This window comes from Molothrus aeneus, chromosome 1 (genome assembly GCF_037042795.1).
Source record: "Molothrus aeneus isolate 106 chromosome 1, BPBGC_Maene_1.0, whole genome shotgun sequence".
In the NCBI taxonomy this organism is placed as follows: domain Eukaryota; kingdom Metazoa; phylum Chordata; class Aves; order Passeriformes; family Icteridae; genus Molothrus; species Molothrus aeneus.
This window is the reverse complement of record NC_089646.1, coordinates 52,695,872-52,720,486: the sequence shown is the minus strand read 5'-3', so window position 1 is coordinate 52,720,486 and position 24,615 is coordinate 52,695,872. Positions and strand designations below refer to the sequence as shown.

Genomic DNA, 24,615 nt, shown 5'->3' with positions numbered 1-24,615 from the left:
TAGTACTCTCACCCAAAACAGGACAGTACAGCGGAAATGTTCTGACAGGATTTCAGCATATTATTTTCCCCTTTTTTTCTGGAAATAACCTCAATATATTATTTTCCTCATGTATGAGAGGTAACAGCACAAATTTTTAATGCTGCCAGCATGTTCAGAAGCATCAAAGACTTTGCATGTACAGAGTGCCTTCAACAAGACCACAGAAACTTGCAGTAAAGTTTGCTTAATTCATAGTCAAACCAAAAGTAGGATTAATACTTTTTCTTTTCTTTTTCTGCCTTGGTTGTTCTTCAGATGCACTGAAAACACATATTCTGGCATTTAAGCAGGTACAACATCTTTTTAGACACCTTTGAAATAGTTTCTTCCAGGATCTCCTCAGGAATCAGTTCCTAGATTTGCGCAGCTGGCCTGGTGAGAATGCTTTAAGGGGCCCACTCTACATGTGAGAAAGACTATTGGCAAGAAAGCCAAGAAAGAATGTGAAGGTTATTTTCTGCCTTTGCTACTAACTAATTAACAAGGCAAGAGAAAGTAGTCAATAAAGTGATTAAGGACTTTAAACAGTCACCTCACTCTTGTATCACTTCTCCTGCAGCATATGCTACAAAGCAATTGGCCTTCTCAGTCAGCACAAAACCTGCATGATGCCTTCAGATATCCTAGTTTCATTTCATTTTTCTCCTCTCTTGGACACTCTTATGTTCATGTTTCTATTCTATTTACAGAAGAGAATTTCTGTTCTGCTGCCACAGACAACTTCCCTTTGTGCTCTTAAGCTGCACTGTCTCATCCGGTGGGCTCACCTGCACTGCATTTCTCTTCCTCCTGCCCACCCACCTTCACTCCTCTGTGTGCCCTCTTCCCTGAAGAATATTGCACCACCACCCTGGTGCTGAGCAGACAGAAGCAGTGGGGCCACCATTCCTGTTGTCCAAGGAGTCCTATTGTCTCCTGCTGTCCCTCAGTTTATCCCTCTGTGAATAGAGCCTGTCCTAACTGTGGGTATCAAAGACAGGTGCCAAAATCCTTCATTAGTTTTCTTCAAGTTGGAAAGATGCTACAGCCTAGTTTGTTGAGTCTTTCTGAAGGCCAGGCCCAAGTGCCAGCAGTTCAGCAGCCAGCTCCAGATCACTCTCCAACACAACTAGATCTGCCCCTACTCTGTACTGAAATACAAGGCATATATCGCAGAAAAAAGGCACAACCAGGGCGTATTATTAGAGAACCAGGATAATTATACCTACAGTGTGACCCATTTTTGCTGCTATTGGAGGATAGCATTATAGGTTAATGCCTAATAATCTGTCATTAACATCCCTAATTGTATGTTTCTGTAATTGAACACCATGGAGGGGGGAAGAAGGTGTCAATGTTCATTTTTTGCATTTTAGAGGTGAATTGCGAAGGATTTAAGAGTAAGAATTCAAAAGTAGGGTAAATGAAAAAGTTGCATCCAAGGTGCAAGAAGAAAAGATCAGTGGTGATCAGTGAGTGATTTACCTGAGAAAGCTGTGGGACAGCTTCTTGGCTTCCTTGCTGCTGGGAGTGAGGTCATGAGTGCTGCAATCCAAGGTTCAAAAGAATTGCTTTATGCTGTCCCTGTGCCTCTGCACAGCCTGCAACACAGGCCAGCTTCCAAACGGGCACGTTAAAACAAAAGAATCATATAAAGAAACAGCAAATAGAGTCCTTTGACTGTCTCGTGCTGTCAGGATGAGAGGGAATAACACTCTGTGTTTAGCAGAAAGGAACTGTCAAGCCAGTGAGGTTTTCAGTTTGATGTGTTTTTCCCATATATAATTGCCTTGAATAAGTTCACTGAACCTGCAAGGTAAGGGAGCAGGGAAGAGTACAAAATCATTTCTCATGGAAAGAGTTTGCAATTCTTTCCATGCAGTGGTAATTAATTATCTTTCTTAGCAATTTCTGGGCATTTATCTATATCCAATACACTCATTATGCTGAAGACATTGACAAAATCTCATATCCAATCTAGCTTTAAGTCAACTTACTAAATCCTGAGATGTGTAAAAGAATCAAGAAACCACAAGGAATCTGTGATCACTTTCTTGGCTAACAGGTTACATTTTACCTCATAAAGTGAAACGAAAATGGTCTCAGAACTTCACACAAGTACTGCAGATGTCATTGGGCTAGGAATTCTATGTGACTGTGTTAAAAACCTGGAAGTTTACCAACTCAAATCGTGATAAGGCTTATGCTTGTCTGTAATCTTTCTGACTTCAATAATATCATCCATATGCCCACATTAAACAGGCATGCAGTAGACAGTGACCTAAAGGTACTGAATGCCAGGGGAGGCAGTCACAGGGGAAAAATGTTTAAAGCAGGAACATAGTGTACATCATATGGTGCTTGCTCCCTTGTTTTCCTCCGGAAATGAGGGGGTAAAAGATCTGGTGTGGTCTGCTCTGCTGTGGTCAGCAAGAGCCTGATTTACAAAGCTTTTAAAAATATCAGTGGAGGTAGGAAGGTCTGCAGTCCTGTGCCCAAACACCTTGCTGACCTAATGCTTTTTATTATTTAGTATTACAGCAGTACATACTTTTGGCACTAAAAAACACCCTGCTCCTATTCTTACTTCCTACTGAAAACCAAAATTTAAAAAAAATGCTACCCTAATTCCTCTCAGATGGGGTAAGTTTATTTCAAGTCCCCTTTTTTATACCCTCACAGCACAGCCCCTCCTTCAGAAAAGGACTCTACCCTTCTGAAAGTCAAGTTCCTTTCAAATGTGTCAGATCAACACTTACAGCCCAAGGCTTTAAAGAAAATTAATTACTTTCAAACATCTTGGACACCTGGATCAGTTCCAGAAGTTGGGCCTTGCCCATATGAGCAGAACTAGTTCAGTATCAGCTAAATCTGTTAACACAAATTAGGATCTGGGGAAAAGCTAACCTCAAAGACTCGTGACATTTTAATAGGCATTGGGGACCAAAATCAGCACAAGACCAACTGGGATTCTGACCTAGAAACATTCTATTATCAGAAAGACAAAAAAGAGAAAAAATAATTATGATGAGAACCATTAAAAGAAAGAAAATAAGTTCCCATAGTACTTGAGGGTTTCTGTTCAGACAGATCCAGCTTGTTAACTTGTGCACAAAGCTGTGCAAGATGAAGAGTGCAAAAGGGCAAAGGAAGTGATGGAACCTGCCACACTGCACATGCAGCATCTGGAGTCAGACCTTTAACTTCATCTGGAGAGTAGCTACTGATTTATTCATCCACCCTTAGAAAAAGGAAAACTTGTACTGGATGCTCACAAGATAGTTGGAAGTGAATCAAATTCCTTTCCAAATATGAGTCAGGACAAGAGGAATTTCAGAGAACAGCTGACTGCAATCCGTATTTTTATCCTCAGAATATGTGTGGGAAAGATTTTAAGGAATAAATATTTCTCTGTTTAATACTTTGAATGTGAATCACTGAATCTTCAGTTCTTCAATAGCTCCTGTTAGGGAAGGCAGGATTTTTTTTTTTTTTCATTTTGCAGAGCTGTGGGAGAAAAAAACACTGAACATCTTCACAAGAAGACAGTACCAGGTCAGGCACAAGACAGTACCAGGTCAGGCACTTGACTCTGAGACCTGGGCTGTTCCCTGTTCCCTGTCCATTTCCTCTCTAAGGCTAAAACATGCCAGACCAGACAGATTTGGCAGAACTTCAGGGCTGTTTCCTACAGCAAATCTACCTTTAGAGACATGGGGACAAGCTTTCCTTTATGGAGATACAGCACAGGGCTTTGTCCAGCAAGGAGGTGTGATTGTCCAAGAGCTCGACAAAAGCACAGACCATACCTTTATGTACTGTTGATGGGTGAGATTTCTCAAAATGTTGTGTGCTTTATGTATGCTCAATAGATGATACCTTTACAGGATCATTGCCTTCAAAAAGATCTTTGAAAATTCAGCATCTGCTTTATAGCATTTTCAAGACATATCCTCACTAGTAGTTTTCAAACAGGGCTGCTAACAACATACACTATTTCTTCATGAAATGGTAATCTTCAAATACCTGTTGTGGGGTTTGTTGATTAAACACTAGATTACCAAGGGCTCAATACAATGAAATTTGACACTTGTGGCATATATGAGACACATAGGTGGGCTGTGATCCATTTCTGTTTGTTTATGTTTTATTTTCCCATGACATGCTACTCAGCTCTGTGATGGTGGGAATAGCAACAATGATGGATACCACTTTTGTACAACATTACTCCTAGGGACCTCTGCTTACACAGAAAAAGCCCCTCTTAATGTTACCTCCAACCTATCCATGACTTTTGCAGTTTGTATGATACCAGCAAAAACAAAGCAGAAGACAGAGCTCCCAGGTTTCACAAGCAGCTCAGAGACTGACTCACTGTATCACTGTGGCTAAAACTATAAAGTTTAGGTGTCTCAATTCACACAGAAATAAGTGACTAAACACTTCCTCGTTCCTACTTTGCTAGAAGATACCAATATTTAATGGCTGCAAAGTGCTCTGACAGCCTAAGATGTAATTTTACTTAGGTGTGCAATTGCCCATATGCACTGCACACATTAAGAGCATGACAGTGTGTTCCACACAAAAAAATTAAAATACTTTGCAGTCTGGCACAGGTCATGTTGTAGGACCAGCAGAATAATTATAGCAACTGCAGTTGGCACTTATTAGAAAATTAAAGAAGCTGTTAACAGGTCATTATTAATCCGTGACTACCTGCCTTAATAGTATTCAGTCAACAGGCATGAAGGTGAGGGGGTGGAGGAAGCAGTCACACCTTCCTCTAAGCCACTGTAGAAGACCAATACCCTCATTTATCATCACTTTGTAATCTGCTTGTTTACTTCCCTCCTGGTGTCTCTTCCCACTGGCTCTTCTCTCACGGCTGACTCTCACACCAAAGGACTGCAAGGCTCTTGGCCAGGGAAGCCACCTGCAACAGCCAGTCCCAGGGGAAAGCCAGCCCTCTGCAGTGTCTCAGCCTGGTAGCTGTCTCCCTGCTGTTCAGAGCTGCCTGTAAACACCTCTCCTGAGTGCCCTGTCCTACTTTTAAAGACTATTTTGTATGTAAGGTGTCCCTGTCCATCTACAGCACACTAGGATTTGTTCTCTTGTGTCTTGGTTCTTGCCTCCCTTGTGTAGGCAGATGACTGGAAGAGGAGGGAAAAGCAACTCATTCCCTGCTTCTTCAGACAAATACACACTCTCCAGAGCAGACAGATGCCCTAAAGTCAGATTCAGGGCATCAGTTCCTCTTTTGGGTTCAGCTGTAGAGTATAAAACATTTGCTGGCTCTGGTCTAATGCTTTTTGACATTGTCAGGCCCCCTTCAGTGAACCATTGCCTTGTAACCAACTTGACAGCAAGTATTGTTCTACATTTATTAATAGTGTACGTGTTATCTTCAAACTGACAGGTTCCAAGGCCAGGCATCAGCTGTGCTCAGCTCTGAGTTAGAAAAGAAAATTCAGGCAATAGCACAGACCTCCTGCTGCTAATAAGTAAATAAATAAATAAAAACATGCCTTCACCATGCTGCTGCCACATGATTTTATCCTTTCAATCCCAATTTTGCAGTAATTTTTTCTTTTACTTGAAGTACTTTAAAATATGAAGTACTTGCTTCCCTGCACCCTCCTCTTCTTGGCTTCTTTAGGAAAAGACTTTTGGGTTTTTTTTCTGAGTCTTCTTTTAATTTATTCCTTCCTCTCTCATTTGGATGCAAACCTATATTGCAGAAACCTGAATCTACATAAAAGTTAATTAACTTCAGGAACTGTTTCTCTTTTCTTCTCCTTTCTTGTGTTTTTGGTTTTTGGGTTTGTTGTTTTTTTTTGGGGTTTGTTGTTAGTTTTTTTTTTTTTTTAAATAAAGCCACTATAATTTTCTATTATTTTTAAAATGTTCAGCTTAATGGGTTATGTTTACTTAGTCAATAAGCTGATGATGCCCACAACAGGACCAGAAGTGTTTGGTTAGCAGCAGGGAGAAAAAAAAATCAATAACTCTAAGCATTTGGCAGCTTTGTGGGCAGGAAATAATTTGTATTCTCTGGTTTAAATCAATGACCTTCTTTTCTTTGCTGTTCCAACAGGAAATTATAAACTCTGTGAACACTATTTGCATAGTGCCTTCTGCCATACACTTGTATATGCCTGGGGAAAACAGTATGTTAACCCTAGCAGTGCTCCCTGTTAAAGAAACCCAGGTACTTTAGTACAGAGCTTTTCAGCAGGCACTTGTATTCATTAGAAGCATAAACAGTCTAGAGAAAGATGTAAAAAGAGCTCCTCCTCCACTGTCAACAGCATTCCATTGAATACCATGTACCTGGAATCTTTTTATATCACAACAAGAAATGTTTAATCTGGAAAGGCATGCAAGTAGAATAGCTCATGTGAGAAATATGAACTGGTTTGGTTAGTTTTAGGCTTTGGACTGATTTATGCTTCCATGTGAATAAAACATAATCAGAAACTGTGGAGTGATGCTATTGTATATACAAAGAGGAGAACTGCTCCTGTTACTCATGGGAACATATGGGCCATAATCTAATTTTCAGAGGTTGTGAAAGGTGTGCTAAGTGACTAATTCATTTCATTAATATCTGACAAGCCACTTTCATAATGGGAAAAATTACCTTCCTAGATAATTTGGTTTTTAACAACTTATCATAGTTGTTACTCTCCTAAGGGTGCATATTTTCCACTATGCAAAAAACTGGCATGGAATAAAAATGTTGATAGACTGAAAACATGCATTTAGCTTTAAAACAGAAGTTTGTGGGTTTTTGGTTTTTTAATATGTGGAAACTATGGTTTTTGATATTTTTGCTCAGAAGATAACCATGTGCTTCATGTGGTTTCTGTTTACAAAAAGGAAAATGTATTTTCTGGGGAAAATAAACTAGATTACACCACAGGAAAAGGAGGTTTGATGTTTCAATATTCAAGAGTGCTCAGATGGAAATTCAACTCCTTAACCCTTTACTGAATTTAGGACATGGATTTTTCAGTCGTCTCTCTTCTTAAATATACTGTTGTATTCATACTGAATTGAATGGGATTTGCTGTAGAATGGGATTTGCTGTAGAAGTAAAAAGCAAGATTTTCTCTCTTTTGAGTTTAAAATCAGGTAATGATTTTGCTGACTTCAATAGAATAATTCTTTATTTATACCACTATAAGCAGGGGCAAAGTCAGATTCGGAATGTATCTCAAAGTGACAGTGTTCAGATGCATATTTAATCTTTGTTAAATGAAGCATTTGCAATAAAGTGCACTATTCACTGCTCTTACTGTTCTCCTGGTAAATGCATTGTGAAACTGTTTGTGGTAGCTGTCTCCAATCTTTTTAATTTAGTAATGAGGACATACAGCATCCAAAATGTTACTCTCCTCATGTGATGCCTCTTCAGTCAGACCAGTCCCATCTCCAAAATGGCAGAATTGGCTGACAGACCTAAAATTTACCAGTTTGGCTCCTCTGCCTGAATGTGGCACAGATGAGGGGCAATACTTCCTTTGCTGACCTGGATATCTGGATCCATTAGACACACCCTCAAGTGTCTTACTTGTTCTTTTCCATTTACATTGGCCATTCCTTTCTAACAGGCCATTCTCCTCCACCCAAGACAAGCAACTAGGGGAGCAAATGGTTGAAAAGTCTTGGAAGCTCCTATAAGCATGGGATTTTCCCCTGGGCATGTTTTGTCTGAGTTGCTTTATGATGCAGAGGTCTTACTGGAAGAAAGAACTGGCCCTACAAGGTCTGGATACTTTGCTGAGAGATGAATACTGGTTAGCATACATAATTTCCAGTACTGCTGGGGAAAGTAAGAAGAAATCAGCCAGTCATTTTGAGTTTATGCAACAAGATGCACTCCTCTGACTGTGTTTTTTTCCCAGAATCTGCTTGTTAACTATGATGCACTATGTGCCATTTGTGCTTTAGGGGACTAAGAGTCTAAGCCAGTTTATTGGTGAAAGCAACAACTTTCTCATTAAATGTTAATGGCAATGTTTTGATTAGTCCCAGGGTTCTGGGAGGGAGTTAAGTCCTTCCTTCAATAACCAGCCGTTACAAATGCAGCAAGTGTTAATAAACTCACAGGAAGCAAACTAGGCAGGCATACATTCCATCACCCAGAAAATGGATCTCATGTAGCTTTTTGAGGGATTGCTCACACTTTACACCAAAAAAGTGTTTGATATTTTAATATGGAGATTCAGGCTGTTTGCAGCACCCAAAGCTGCAGTCCCATGATGTTGTTTCCCATTTCTCTCAGACCTTATATTTAATGTGCTCCCTTCCATACAATTTAAAGCTTAAAATGTCATCTGGTTGAAGAGTGGAGAGGTGAAGAAATTCAAACAGGAGCAGCAACTGTTCTCACACTTTTAGCAACTGTGCTCAAATGTCAAAAGAATGAACATAAGAAATCATGAAAGATTTAAATAGCTTCATATCTGACATGAGCTTGTAATGCTCCAAATGGACTTTTATAGGGAAACAAGAGTAGTATATGGGTTTTGTGGGAATGGAAAAGGGCTTCACATGCGAGTGTGGCATGAGAGTTTTATCAAATGTTGGCCTAAAAGCCAACTGGAGCCTGGATTTTGTCTCTGTGCCAAATGAGAGCAGCCAGCTCTCTGCTCCTCCTACCCCATCACTGCTGCCATCAAGTCTTAGTTGGGAGAAACTTTCTGTTAAATTGAGCCCAGCATATGACAAGGAAAACCCAAATTGAGGCTTTTGAATGGTTTATCCTTAGTGATACAGTGACCTTAGGAGATACTTTAGGGATACTGTATCCCAGTTGAAGGTATGGGTTTGGGTTTTTTTTTAAGGTTAGTTTTGAAAGGTCTCTCTTTAGCTATATAGTAATGTGGTGGTTTGACAGGAAATGTGTTTTTTGAGATGCTGTGTTTTTGGCCAATGGATATTCAGACTTTAATATTGGCATTTAACCTGACCATTGAGACATGGACACGCCTCTGAGAACACGGGGTTAAAAGCAGAGCTCTCCCCTGGGAGGGTCCTCTTGGGTTTCCGGCGGGAAAGAGTTCGGGTCTCTCCCCCGGCCCAGCTGCTGGCTGGGCAGGGGGAGGGGAAAGCCATGTGGCCGAGAGAGGTAGGCCTGAGCCCGGGGGTGGAAGGGTGGAAGAGAGAGAGAGAGAGAGAGGCACCGGGAGCCATCGGGCAGCCCCCCCTGAGAGACACAGAGAGTGAGAGAAAGAGCCGCTGCCTGGGACTGTAACCTTGAAGCTTGATAAACATGGGCCTGCGCCGGCAGCACGGCTGGGACGGAGAAGAGGGGGGGGTTCAGCCGGCCGCTTGTAAGAGCTTTTAACCCCTTTTTGGAGAATGAGAACTTTACAGATCATTGACCTCTCCTAGAAGATAGAGTGGAAGATGAGGAAGGAAATGGGCCAGTGTGAGAGAGGTCTGGGCGAGTGAGAGATAGTAGAAGAATAGAGAAGAATCCTAGTGGGAAGAGATGATGGAGTGGCTTTTGCTGGACTCTTTTTGTATAGCCATGGACAGAACCATGTTCCTTGTGATACAGAGACTGCATTCTAGGGGGAGGCAATGGCCTCAGAACCAAGAGGGTTCAGTGTTGATGCCCCTCGGCCCCAGGGGGTGAAAAAAATATGGGGGGGACAGGTGTCCCAAAGGAGAGATTGTGGGGACAGGTGTCCCAAAGGAGAGACTGTGCCTTTTTTGGATCGGGACAGAGCATCCTTAAAAGACAACCCTAGAAGCAGTTCTGGTCCGTGTTCAGTGGTGAGAGCACTGGACATGAAAGGAAGAGGTCACGACGGCAGATGTACTCCGGGCGGTGCCACGAGTGACACAGAAACACACGAGGCTTCAGCTGTGTTTCCAGGGGAAGCCCATGGTACAAGAAGGACTCCTCTCCTCTTGATGAACTGAGGATTGATTGTCTAAAAGGTGGTGCTGGACTGAGAGTTGGTGATTTGAGGAACAAATGTATTGGGTTGGAAATTTGGTGGGGGAGGAGGAAATGCATTTGTGAAGTTTTCATTTTCCCTGTGTGTGTGTTCCTTTTTATCTGTAGTTGTAGAGTAGTTAATAAAGTTCTGGTTCTTTTCTTTCCTAAGTAGGAGCCTGCTTTGCTTATTCCTGGTCACATCTCACAGCAGAAACCAGGGAGAAGGTATCTTCATGGAGGCACTGGCATTGTGCCAGTGTCAAACCATGACATTTTTGGTTCCCTGACCGGGAATCGAATTTTGGGGGAATGATAAGATAAAGTTGTGAGTAAAGCTGTGAGATGGGACCAAAGAAGAATAAGAACAAAGCATGTATTGAGTTAAAATCTGGAGATGAAGGTTTTCTTGTTTTGTAGAAGTGTTGAAGTGTTTTGTAATTTTGTTAATAATTTTAGAAAGTGTGTTCTCAGAGGCGAAGGGTGGAATGTGGTGGTTTGACAGGAAATGTGTTTTTTGAGATGCTGTGTTTTTGGCCAATGGATATTCAGACTTTAATATTGGCATTTAACCTGACCATTGAGACATGGACACGCCTCTGAGAACACGGGGTTAAAAGCAGAGCTCTCCCCTGGGAGGGTCCTCTTGGGTTTCCGGCGGGAAAGAGTTCGGGTCTCTCCCCCGGCCCAGCTGCTGGCTGGGCAGGGGGAGGGGAAAGCCATGTGGCCGAGAGAGGTAGGCCTGAGCCCGGGGGTGGAAGGGTGGAAGAGAGAGAGAGAGAGAGAGGCACCGGGAGCCATCGGGCAGCCCCCCCTGAGAGACACAGAGAGTGAGAGAAAGAGAGCCGCTGCCTGGGACTGTAACCTTGAAGCTTGATAAACATGGGCCCGCGCCGGCAGCACGGCTGGGACGGAGAAGAGGGGGGGGTTCAGCCGGCCGCTTGTAAGAGCTTTTAACCCCTTTTTGGAGAATGAGAACTTTACAGATCATTGACCTCTCCTAGAAGATAGAGTGGAAGATGAGGAAGGAAATGGGCCAGTGTGAGAGAGGTCTGGGCGAGTGAGAGATAGTAGAAGAATAGAGAAGAATCCTAGTGGGAAGAGATGATGGAGTGGCTTTTGCTGGACTCTTTTTGTATAGCCATGGACAGAACCATGTTCCTTGTGATACAGAGACTGCATTCTAGGGGGAGGCAATGGCCTCAGAACCAAGAGGGTTCAGTGTTGATGCCCCTCGGCCCCAGGGGGTGAAAAAAATATGGGGGGGACAGGTGTCCCAAAGGAGAGATTGTGGGGACAGGTGTCCCAAAGGAGAGACTGTGCCTTTTTTGGATCGGGACAGAGCATCCTTAAAAGACAACCCTAGAAGCAGTTCTGGTCCGTGTTCAGTGGTGAGAGCACTGGACATGAAAGGAAGAGGTCACGACGGCAGATGTACTCCGGGCGGTGCCACGAGTGACACAGAAACACACGAGGCTTCAGCTGTGTTTCCAGGGGAAGCCCATGGTACAAGAAGGACTCCTCTCCTCTTGATGAACTGAGGATTGATTGTCTAAAAGGTGGTGCTGGACTGAGAGTTGGTGATTTGAGGAACAAATGTATTGGGTTGGAAATTTGGTGGGGGAGGAGGAAATGCATTTGTGAAGTTTTCATTTTCCCTGTGTGTGTGTTCCTTTTTATCTGTAGTTGTAGAGTAGTTAATAAAGTTCTGGTTCTTTTCTTTCCTAAGTAGGAGCCTGCTTTGCTTATTCCTGGTCACATCTCACAGCAGAAACCAGGGAGAAGGTATCTTCATGGAGGCACTGGCATTGTGCCAGTGTCAAACCATGACAAGTAACCTTTCTGGAGACTGTGTCTTTAGGAATAGTGGTTGTTACTTTGATCAGTAACAAGCATGATCCTTGGATTTTTTTTTTACCTCAGTAAAATAAAGGGGTAGACTGAATAAAACCACTTATTCTCTTAAGTAACAGGTCAGCTTAGACATCTGCTGCACTTTGCATTTTAGGAAATAAACTGGAGCTGCACAAAGAAATCTAGAACCTTTGTCATGGCCAAGAAGCATGTTTGTTTTTTGCAGTGGGCAGGGCTTTTCCAGTGGATCTACTGCGGTTTGCCAGCCTCAGCACTGCTGTAACTCAGGAAGCTCTTAACATGCAGCCCAACTTCAGCACAGCACCAAGAAGACATCATTTTACTGTAGTTTTAGCACAACAGGAAGACATCTGGCAATATTAGTGACCTCTGCACATCATGGTGCTCTAGTGATTTTTTCCCTGGTTTCATTTAAAACAGTTGTATGATAGGCTGATAACCATATTTTAAACTCAGTCATGCTTGATAAAGTCTTGACTTACCTTATTTTGATTGAAGGTCAGTATCTATGGCTTGATTTTCAGGCAGCTGAGGAAGCAGGGAGTGCTACTTGTCCTGTAAAGCACTCAGTGTTAACAACAGGCCTTTTGGTGCCACTCCTCCAAAACCGTGGTTCAAGATTGCTATCACTCAGCCTCAAACTGGCTAGAAAGCCCTCCTGACAGCTCTTATCCAGACTCCACCTAAAACAAAAGAGAAAATGCAGGAGTGGGTATGTATCAGAGACAGGGGAAGAATATTCAAACATTCCTAAGGATTCAACCTGGTCACTCAACCACCCATTCCAAGACATATAGCACTGTCAGTCCTACTGCCTTAATTTTCCTTATAACCAATTTATAGTAAAGAGAGAAGCTGGTATATGATATTTTGACATGACAGTTGTGCCATCAAAAACATTAAGGACCTCCTGCAGCCTTCTCCAAGCATTCATAAAAACCTTATGAAAATAACCACACACTCTTTCGAATGAAACCATGCCTGCTGGCTGCCTGAATGGTGCTAACAGTATTTGTAAAAGGCAGGTAACAGACCGTGTATGTCAGCCCTATAACTAAATATAATTTTCATAATAGACATTCTTCTTATACAGTTCTTCCTCTATTTGTAATGATGAATAAATCCACAACAGTCCATGAGCTGGGATTTCTTGTTTGGCAGTTTATCCAACTTTTATGAACTAACCTACCTGAAAGTGGCACTCCTAATGACACTTCGTGTGTATCAGTCTTTGCACATGCAGTATTTTGCTCTATAATCACCAGGAGGAACAAAATAGAGGAGCCAGTGATTTTTAAGGTTTCAGTCTGCAACCAAGACCTTAAAATTTGTAAGCTGTGTAAGGTTTCAGTCTGCAACCAAGACCTTAAAATTTTTAAGCTGTGTAAGAAGCAGAATAAGAACACCTGATATACTCCAGATCTGGGCTTTTTGGAGTCTCCAAGGCTGACACAGAGCATAGTTCCCTGCAGCCTTTCCCTTGCAGAGAAGATCTAAATATTCTCCAACATCCAGCCACATGCTGCCACAAAATTCTAATATTTTCATTATCTCAAAGACCCTGTGTGTCTCTGTCAGGTCTGTTGTAACAGAGAGGGAGGTTCCCAAATTTTATGTATACAGATGTGGATACATGCAGAACACGTGTGTTGAGAACAGTCATTTATGCAGGAAACCAGGCTGAAATATGAGCAAGTCAGTCAATAAAAAGTTGGGCAATTCTCAAGACAGCAGTTAAAAGATTGATAAACACTGGCAGAAGTCTATGAATGGGACTGAGCACTTGCTACAGCACTGTGTATTGTGGCATCCCAACAGCGGCCTCTTGAGTACTGCCAGCCTGCACGGGTTAATCTCAGAGTACCACCAAGAACAGCCTCAACAGAAATGAGGCTTTCATTCAGTGGTCACTCAGCCTTAATTAAAAGGACACTTTTCAATTAAACTTCAATGACATCTTCTGAATAGAAGTTTTACACCTACTATATTTCTTTTGGACAAAACAGTCTGCTCAGCTGTATTCCCAGCTGTACACTCTTGTTTCTCCCAGCTTTCTGGCATCCATAGCTATTTAGAAAGCAACTTTGTTATGTCAACTGCTAGGATTTTCTACAGTACATATTACATCACCTTTCCTGAGAAACTTGTTTGAGCAGATCCCTTTTCTTACTTTCTTGTTTCATAATGTCCTTCACATTCCTCTTTCAATATTTGTTGTTCTCTCTGTGGAAGCTCAGTTGCTGGCATTTTAAGGAAAGGTTACATAGCAAAAAGGTCACTAATAGAGGTTTTTTCTCCCTGCCCCAAACTCCTGGAGAGAAGCTCTCTCTGCATGGCACCTTTAGAGAAAGGTTTAGAGAAAGTTTTCCCTTAAGAAAAACCTACAGCATTCACTGCCAGTTTCAGAACAAGAAAATAAATTTGGAGTATAAATTACTCTGGTCATTTTAATTCTGAAGGTGTAGAAATAAGGACCAGCAAATAAGGGCAAAGCAAGAGACAAAACCAAATCATGCTGTAGTGCAAGTAAAAAGCGCGATCCCAAAATTTCATCCTTGTCCCTGATACTTGGGTGACTGTGCCTCTGATCAATTTGTTCTTGTGTCTCTGCTTACTTCTTGTTGAGTCTTGATCCTTATGAAACAGCCTTGGAAATCAACAGTCAGAGTTCTTTCAAAATGCCCCCTACATAAGGATGTACCAATTGAAGTTTGGTCTGTAGACAGCTGAAGGTGTTGGGAGCCTGGAGTTCAGGTCCAAAGCCTTCAAAGTAAGCAAGGTAAGAACAAAGTGTGTTAAGTCTGGAGACAGGATTTGGAATAAGCTGGGAATGAAGCATAGGAAAAAAAGGAAAGATAGACATTTCTAACCTTAAGTGTATAAATGGGTGGCTTCATGCACATGCTCACTAGTGGGAATGCATGCACACACAGGTGTGAGCTGGCACAGGAGCTGGCTGCTTGCTGTTTATTGATGCAGGCCCTTGTACAGTCCCTCCTTGCAGCACAGGGTGTGTGCAGGGGACACATAGAGCCTGGTGTAGGGCTTCAGCTCAGAAACATGATAAGGAGGCTTGTTTTGGCTACTGCTAAGTGCCTGAGCATGAAGTTGGGAGGTATCTTTTATCCAAGTGCAGCTCTTTCTTCTAAAAACAGTGGCTCCCACATGATCTCCTTGAATAGTTTGAGTTTTTCTATATAAACAATAGAGAAGGAAATCTAATTTCCAGGCTAGGAAAGGAAACACAGCTAAGTGAGCACTGTTAGCAAGGGCAAGCATATTATCTCTGCCTTTTTGAGAATCCACTGAGTTGAACAAAATCTTTTCATCAGCTGCAGCAGTCTTTATTACACTCCATTTAAATGATCTGTTTAGGATTAAACATTTCTTGAAAGACACACTGCTTTTAATACCAAAGCATTTTCCATTTCATTTGCTTCATTTTAGCAAAATGCTGAATGATCTGAATGATCTGTGTCATGTTTAACAAGAAGTGTAACTGAAGCACCCTGCATCCTGCAGAATTGCTTTGTGGACTTGTGTTTTTTAAGAGATCTCTGAAAAATCAACATTAAAAAACACTAGCAAGCTATTTTGAACAACCAGACATAAATTTAGTATAAATAAGACCTCATATTTACTGGAAAACCTTTAAAGAGGTCATAAAAACAAACAAAACAATTCAAAACCACTGTGCTTCAACAGCAAAATCATCTAAAATTTAGCTTAATCCTTTTAGGATCAGGAGTCTGGACAGAAACTAAGGCAAGAGATAAAAAATAGCCAAGCACTGGTATCCAGTTAATGTATCAGCATACTGATGATGGTATATAAACAATGCTAAAAGAACAGGAAAATTATTAAAGCAGAAGACAATACTTCATTTACTGTTCTGCTGCAATTCCTGCTTAGGAAGTCACTAATACAGATTCATTATGAATACTAGAAGTGAGTACAGGCAGGAACATGCCTGTTACCCAAATGAGTATGACTAGTGCTGAATGAGTCTTTCACTAATCTTTTTTAGAGCCTGAACTTCATTTCCAGAAAGGCAAGATTATTTGCAAGGTTCCATTTTTCCACTTAAATGCAGAATCAGACACATGGAGTTCTTCCAAGAGTTCTTTGGGTTTTAGTTTCTTCTGAGCAAAAAGAATATCAGAGTAACAAAGCCCAAAGAACCTGCTTCAAACTTGGTTTGCAAACCTCCCAGATATATGTTGGTATGGGAATTTTATTCTCTTTTCTGGAAGAAAGGAAAGAAAAGGGGGAAAAAAAAAACCTAAAGAAAACTAGCCCAAAGCAGTATTCTGTTCTTGTTCCAGTTGATCTGTTCAGGATCTTGTCATTGGCCTTTGCAAGATGAGGAAAGACTTTTGTGTATGTAAAACAGCACCCCTCTCATGGTACAGCAGGACCCCCATGCCCCTTTTTACAAAAATCACCCATGAGACTACCAGTGCTTTCCCACTTTTCCTGCCTTAGGAGTCAGGTGAAGAGACAGCTGCATCATGCCAGCCTATTGGGAAACATTAAACATGAGGTGTGTCTTCCAAAAGGTCTGAATCAGGATTGCAGTGCCCAAATCAGATGCCTAAAGTAGGGAGGCAGTCTCAATCCAGACTACCCTTTCCCCTTCCTGAAATGCTGAAGTTGCTGATTTTCCCAACTTGCCTTTTCCGTTGCTAAGGATTTCTGTTAGAAAGAGGTGATACAGGAACTCAGTTTTTACAGCACCAAAAAATGCTGCAATGAGAGATTCAGCTAATGGTACTGAGGAGCACTTCTGTCACATACAGGAGCCCTGTGTAGGATGGGCTGCTGTCACAGGTAAATCCAGCTGGCTCAGTAACAGACTGGAAGCTAGGGCTTCTTCCAAGAAAAGGCAGACTTATGACAAACCAAGGGATGTGACATAGGAAGGGAACTTCTCCTTCTATTTTTATGCCTTCCTCCCTTCATATTTTATTCCTTGTCCTCCCACTCTAATGCAAAAATCCAAAATGGTCATGTTATAGCTACAGACCATGCCAAAGACTTGTCTCCTCTCTCTCTCTCTGTATGAGTTAATCATTCCCAGCAAGCTTTCTGGGGTGATGAGTCAGTAACACAAAGAAATTACAGATTAGATGTGATATTTATTTTGCCCTGCTTTTTTTTAAGCACAGCTGTCCCCCCCCCACCTGAAAGAATGGAGGAAGGGGTAATCAAATGCACTGTAGCTGGGAGCTCTAAGGATAACACCTCCAAACTCTGCAGCTTGCCATAAAAGGCTTGCAGTTTTTATATTCTTTTTGCTGTATGTTTACTCAGCAACACTGTTTTAGAAGTTGCAACATTCATCTTTAAACATTAATTACCAAGGCATGATTGCTTCAAAAATCCACTGCCCGAGGCCAGGGCCTAGGAAGTGGAAAATGTAATTTCAGAAAGCGATGAGAACAAATACTGAGCCTTTTAATTGCAGGTTGGTACAAATGACTAACAGTAAAGCAAAGCCCATTTTGGACAAATTTGTTTTTCTGCACATTGAATTCAAAACTTAGCAGTGAGTTGCCTGGGGTTTGTTCTTTCCCCCTTTATTCTCTTTGTAAAGGTCGAGAAACAGATGAATTTTTGAGGTAGAGGAAGTACTTTTCTAAAAATTCAGTAAAAATTATTAACAAGAGAGAAAGAGGGAGAGGAAGAAAACAAGGAAGAAAGAAAAGCAGGGAGAAAAGAAGGACTAAATGATGCATGCAAAGTCAGGCAATAGTTGCAACAATCATTGGACAATTGCTGTGCGCTTTTGGACCTCCATTTCAGGGTGAAGGCTGCAGTGATTCTCAGCATCTATCTCCATCTTCCTCAGTTCTGCTGAAATTTACCTGGAACCACCAACAGTCTAACAATGGATTGGGCCTGCTTCATCATGTGTGGCAACACAAGATTAAATGCTGCTGTGACTCAACATTGCCACATCAGATGTCCCAGCCTGATGCCAATAGAACCACTGCAATAGCAACGGCATCTTCATCTCCACCCTTCTGGCCTTGTTGCTGGCAGAATGGGGACAGCCCTGTGTGAGCACCTTTGCAGGGCATCAGAGGCACTTCTTTTCACACAAAGGTAGAGAACTTGTTCATTCTAGCCCCATACTGCCATACCTGGGAAAACACACCTGATGGGAGATGTGACTCAAAGCCTGATGGGTCGGAGGCTGGTTTGCATGACCATAGGGCAGACCACACAAGCAGGCTCTGTGATGGTCCTAAAGTTGTACACCAAAGTCTGGAGGCCAAAGGATGATTATCACAAATTGTAATAATCATCCTTTCAAATGCTCATGTTCCCTGGAAAACTCCAGTTCTGCTTCTGGCTGTTCTCAGAAGCACTTCTGGCCTTGTTGCACTGCACAGCTTGTGCCTGCCTCCCTGGGATTGAGATATGTTGTGACTGCGTTTACAGGGGTCTCAGGTTGAGAGAAGAGACGAGGATTTGACTCTATGTTTCAGAAGGTTTGATTTATTATTTTATTATATATATTATATTAAAACTATACTAAAAGAATAGAAGAAAGGATTTCTTCAGAAGGCTAGCTAAGAATAGAATAGGAAAGAATGATAACAAAAGCTTCTCTCTCGGGCAGTGAGTCCAAGCCAGCTGACTGTGATTGGCCATTAATTAAAAACAACTAACATGAGCCAATCAATGATCCACCTGTTGCATTCCACAGCAACAGATAACTATTATTTACATTTTGTTCCTGAGGCCTCTCAACTTCTTAGGAGGAAAAATCCTAAAGAAAAGATTTTTCATAAAAGGTGTCTGCGACAAGATGTCATGCCACTTCCCTATCACAAGGGCCTGAATCACTAGATACACCAAAAATCTGCCTAACCTCTCATGTTTCATTCAGAGAAGCGGAGAGGTGGTGTTCATGATGATGGTCAGTGCAGTCCACCTCCTCTCCCAGTTGCTCTTAACAGTTTTGTACTGGAAGATTTTCCCCTGTGACCTGGGAGATCTGCTTTCAACATGCCCTGAGTACATTCTCTTGCTCATTCCGTATGCACCCTTCTGTCAAATGTGGAACAAATGACCTCCTTCCCCTCGTGGCTATTCTCACCAGGCCTGTGCTGCAGACCCTTAGCCACAGGCCAGTTTCTGCAGGATGGCTCATGACCACACTGTTCAGAGTTTGGTCCCTACTGAGTGGACTGGCTGCAGCCACATTTCACAGTGCTCAGCTCACATCACTTCTCATGACTCTGTAGTTAACAGTATTTTCTGTTCATGGGCTTGGTGGGTTTTTTCAGTTTAAAGTGTGAAGAGTACTAACAGGTGTATGCTGCAGGCAATCAGCGCAGTTCTGTGTTAAAAAACTATAATGCCAGAAAAAAAATTGTTGTGTGCTCTAGAAAAAGGATGGGTGAGGGCACGAATTACACTATTGTCTGACCTTGGATAATGATGAAGCACTGTCCTTGCTGAAGGAAGCACATTTGGTGTCTTCCACATCTATCCTATCTGTCTGAAGCAAACTTTGGAGTGCTCTACACAGCTGACAACACTAACATTTCCCACTGAGGGTCCCAATGGATTTGTTCCAGAGGAGTGCTCTGACACGTGTTGGGCATACTGACCATGGATACTAGGAATGACCAGGAAACCCATTGCTGGAGAAGAACAGAAGCGCACCAAGTTCAGCCACAGCAATTCTAAGCAATAGCGGTTGTACTTTGACAGGGTCCATGCAGTTCACTCTCCCAGACAGAGCACCAAGCAGAACACCAAACCCAAGTGAAACACAGTGATGTAGAGCAGCCCTCAGTTGGTGTGTAAATTGGTCAGTCAGGAAAGATGACACACATTTTCCACTGTTCTCTCACACTTTCAGATAATCAAGATGAGTACTGCATTTGTAGGGTGATGTCTGGAAGTATGCAGGAGAACAGCAGGACTTGCAGTGTCTCCCATCCTCCCCCGCCCCTTCCCAGAAATCCAGTGGCCACTTTCACTCTGTTTTATCACCGGTATGACTGAGATGAGTCTCTTGTGGCTGTGCCCTTTTGAATGTCACTGCTGCTCTATGGGAACCCAGCTGCCACTATGTTTTCCTGACTGCCTCTAAAATGATTGTCAAGGACAGAAAATATTAATTAAATTTTAATTATTAAATTGAATACTGTGAGGTTAATTATGGCTATTTACAGGGAGTGTATGAGATTTGGAGGGCCTACCTTCTGGTGTTTATGCACAAAGTGTTGCCTCTTCCTTTAAGCTCTAATTAGCTAGCTTTTTTCTTTTTAATAGCCAGCCTTCAAATGACTGCTCAGTAGCTCCCATTTTGTTCCTCATCAGCAGTCCTCCAGCACAGCTGCTACACAAGGGAAGCAGCCCTGCAGTTTGCCTTGAAGGGAGCAGGTGATAAAGAATCTATCAGAAGTGGTGTAAACCAACAAAATAAATTAAAAAAAAAAAAAAAAAAGAAAAAACGTAGAGTCCCAACCCCTAAACTATGTTAAACAAGGAAACTATATAAGAAAAAAAGAGCATGGGAGTAAATAAGAAGGAACTGCAACATCTGAAGCTGCTGCAAGGTCAAAAATGTTCTCTCTGTATGCAGCCCTCTTGTCCAGCTGCATATTCTGCCTTCCTGCATATGCAGAATGCCAAAAGCCATCAATAGCAGATAAGCACCTGGGAAAAAGCAAGCTGTTCCAGCACAATGTCAGCTGTGAAACTTGAAATAATTTCTCCTCTGCTCCTTATTTTCAACCTACACATTTCCTCCCTAGTGGTAAAACCTTTTAAAAATTTAAATGGACCCTATTACCTGTACTTCTAGCTACTCAGTTTATACCTCTGAAGAAAAAGGGTCTTTTCAGGACACTGAAAGGCACACAAGTGAAGGCACACAGTAACACACTGTGCCCAGATATGAGGAGTTTATTCCAGACAGCTTTTCAATCTCATGTCACTAGATGAAAACGAATAGTGCCTAAGAACCAGCACAGAAGAGAGCTTTGGAAGTTTGGAGATATTTTGGGTGTTGTTTTGTTGTTTTTTTTGCAAAAGTGACCAGCATGTTCAGTAGGCAGACCACTGCTTTCCCTCAAGTATCTGCTCCTGCCTGCTAAATGTTCACAACTGGACAGCTGCCATGAAGGGAGCAGAGGGCAGTGGCTGGAAGATGAGGGCTGGCACAGGCAATGCAACCAGTAACTGGCTTGGTGCCGGCCTTCTCCTTCCTACCACAGCAGTTGGCTCCAAGTGGTAGGCACAGGAGACTGGTTTGGTCTCCTGCTGAGGTGAGACAGGGTGAAGGGAAGAGGGAAGAAAATATGTTGGGTTTTTTTATTTTATAACCAAAAGCAATAATGCTAGTAAGGGAAAATGGGAACCAAGATGGAGAGCAGGATACCTCTAAAATTTCACATGGAACCCTGTGGTTTCTGAAGCTGGAACACCATTGTCTAAATTAAGAAAGCTATCTTTCATCTCAAGAAAGGAAACATAATAGCCAGAATCATTCTTGCAGAAAGGCCTAACTTGTCTGACTCCTCAAGCATGCTTGAAACAAAAGTTTTATCTACTCTCCTTTGTAGCAGAACAGCTTCACTGCCCAGGGATGCTGAGCTGAGAGCCCTCCAGCACCAAGGTGTCTCCTCACCTCATGCTTTGGCTGACAGTGTCAGATCACAGCAAAACCCCTGCTCCAGGTCTACCTTTCCGATTCACAGAGATTTCCCCAAAACAGAGAAAATAAAGTATCATCTTTTCTTCTATTTAGAGTTGTGACACTTGAGAAATGCTAGCCAGAATGTGCAATAATACACCTGTTGCAAGACATAGTTTTATTGTTGAAGTGGAGAAAAGCCTGTCTGGAGACACCATGCATGGCTGCTTTTTTTTTAAACTAATTTTGTAATGAGGTGGTAAAGATCCAGCAGCTTAGAGCTTCTGCTCCTGCCAGCACTTAGCTGCTTATTCAAAGTCCCAAGATCCCAGTCACACCGATGACTGGTCACCCCCCAAGCCTGTCACCCGTGGGCTCAGAGGCCTGCAGCCAGGCAATGAGAGCGCCGGCTTAGTTACAAGCTTAAAGGGCTGAGAGCCTTTAAGGAGGCTGAGAGCCCGGATTAGCCAGGGTGTTTCCAAGCGGGGCTGCGCCGGACAAGCCAGAACTGCCGGCAGGCTCGGGCTGCCGGTGCCACCTTCTGGACACACGGGCAAGTGTCATTCACCTACCCCTCCGCATGGAACAACACTAATAATAATAATATTATAATAAACTCCTCATATCTGGGCACAGTGTGTTACTGTGTGCCTCCACTTGTGTGCCTTTCAGTGTCCTGAAAAGACCCTTTTTCTTCAGAGGTATAAACTGAGTAGCTAGAAGTACAGGTAATAGGGTAAAAGGTTTTACCACTAGGGAGGAAATGTGTAGGTTGAAAATAAGGAGCAGAGGAGAAATTATTTCAAGTTTCACATTAATTATATAATAATATTTCACTCCCTAGTCCTGCTTTTGTGGACTCTTCCCTGGCTCCCTTTGAACCCCTCAGCACAAAATTGAGGGGGAGCAGCCCCAACAGGGTAGCAGCAGCAGAATCCAAGCCGGCTGCACGGTGCATCCTGCCTCCTGTGGAAAGGTATGTACCACAAGCTCACAAAAACATTCCCAGCCTTTAGCGTTTTTTTTTTCTTCAAGCACTTCTGTGAAACAGCCAAGCCTGGCAGAAGTAGACACAAGACTCATTTAAGAAACACCTGTGCATTTTAGGGATGAAAAGCAGGGGTATGTAAGGGCAGCCAGGTCAAGGCCAGAAGTGCTGTCTCAGGGGCTCAGAGTATTTATTTGAGCAAGGACCAGCCTGTGGAGAGGTGCCTGACTTGCCTTGGTGGCTGATTAGCTTTAGTGGCCATGTACGAGTGCAGCTATGAAATCCTGCCATTTATGCCAACAGCAGTTGTGTTGTCACAGAGAACTGTGCCCTTTAACATCCAAAACACAAACTGTTGCATGTGGTTACACCACAGGCATCTCTGAGAGCAAGCCCAAGGTTAGAGAGGCCACCTCATTCTGAAACAATCCAAAATTATATCTCACATGTACAGCAGCTGCAGCTCTTTCTATTTCTTACAGCTGCGGAGTGGGACTTGACTGCTGTCTTCCAAGAGGCAAATGGGATACATACACCCAACACAGTCCTCAAAACTGGCTTGCAGAATAAGCTTGGGAGCTACTTTTAGTGCAGAGATGTCTCCAAGGAATGGTTTAAAGAGCACAATTAAGAGTGGTAGGCCAGAAAAAAGCTGTGAGGTTGGAAAAAAATGCCTGAACCAGTAGAAAGCAAAGAGGAGCCAAAGGAAGAGCCATGGGGACAGTCAGGAAGCAGGTAGCAATAAAAAGCTGCAAAGTGCAGTCTGCAGGGCACCACACTGAAGACCTGTTATTTTGCCCCAAACTAAGATGGAACTTAGGAAATATGGACTTTGAACCTCTCAAATGCTTGCAGCAGCTGCAAGCATGCAGCATGCTTGCAAAGGGCCTCAATTTAGTGGCAGCTTTTTTAGGGATTACCATAACATGAGACAGCAGCAATAGAGGCAATGGGCCTTATTCAATGTACATGTAATAAAATGTGGTCTATAATGGGAACTTGAATGATCTAAGTATGATATAAATACTGCTGCACTTCTATATTGCAAATAACACCTGTTTCCATTTCAGAGGACAGGGCACAGAAGTAATGTGGAGTCAGGCTGAAGGACCAATAAAGCAAATGTGCAGCAACGGTAAGGCAATATATTTATTTCAGAATGAAGTATTTTTTTTTTAATTGCATTTATTCTTAAATATGCACATAGCAATATGATAAATACTACCTCTGTGGCAATTAAAGCCACACTGCAGCTTTGATATTACCATGTTGCTGTTATACAACCCAGTTTCAGATGCTGACCCATCCAGGTTGCCAGTTTTTACAGCTGGACTCTGCCTGAGTTTAGCTACTGCACAGCAGCCCTAAATACATGTACTGCTACTGCTTGTTGTGCAATGGCTTCATTCAATTTCTTTTAATGTAGATTTATTAAATATAGCAATAAGCTACCTTCCACAACAGTTTATTCATGCCAAGGCATCTAATTCCTACTGCTGTTAAATCTCAGTTCCCATAGCCCTCCAGGACATGGAAGGATAAGGGAAAATCCTGCCTGAAGTAAGTTTCAGCAGTCTGGGATTCTGAGCCCTGCAGAAAGGGGTTTATAGATGTACTTCTCTCTAGGACTGCTATATACTCTTGTATGATTTATAACAAAAGGCATCACCAAAGTACTTCTACTCTCACTGAGCACCATCTCTATTTATAAATTTTATAATTTCTGGTCTGTATTGATTTTAAAAGCATCTTTAGCATGCAAGCAGCTGTTTAACGCATTTTGACCCCAAAGCAGGGAATTTGCACAAGTATTCCCACTAGAATGTTTGTCCTTTCGTGCCCATGCATTAGGGCTCTGTTTAAAATCTGTCCATGTCCCTAATCTCCCTGGGGAGCTTTCCCTGAATATTCAATGCCAGTCCACAGTCTGTAACAAAAGAGGGAGGGGAAAAAAAAAAGAGAGACAGAGAATAGTGTTTATGCATAAAATTCAAGAGCCTTTTCACATAAAAAAACATATGCACACACAAAAGCATCTCCACTACAGAGCCTGGCATTTCCACAGCAAAGACCTGACAGTGCGTGCAGTTCTTCAAGTTAACTAATTTACAATAAGGG

General features: G+C 42.3%; 1 protein-coding gene across 1 annotated transcript in view; it reads right to left on the bottom strand.

Moving 5' to 3' along the window:
• The window catches only part of COA1 (cytochrome c oxidase assembly factor 1), a 53,717-nt gene that overhangs the window by 12,571 nt on the left and 16,531 nt on the right, over nt 1-24,615 (bottom strand). Inside the window, exon 2 of the mRNA XM_066572335.1 lies at nt 12,331-12,531. The gene's annotated coding sequence lies outside the window, so the exon portion shown is untranslated. The remainder of the gene's footprint in view (nt 1-12,330; nt 12,532-24,615) is intronic.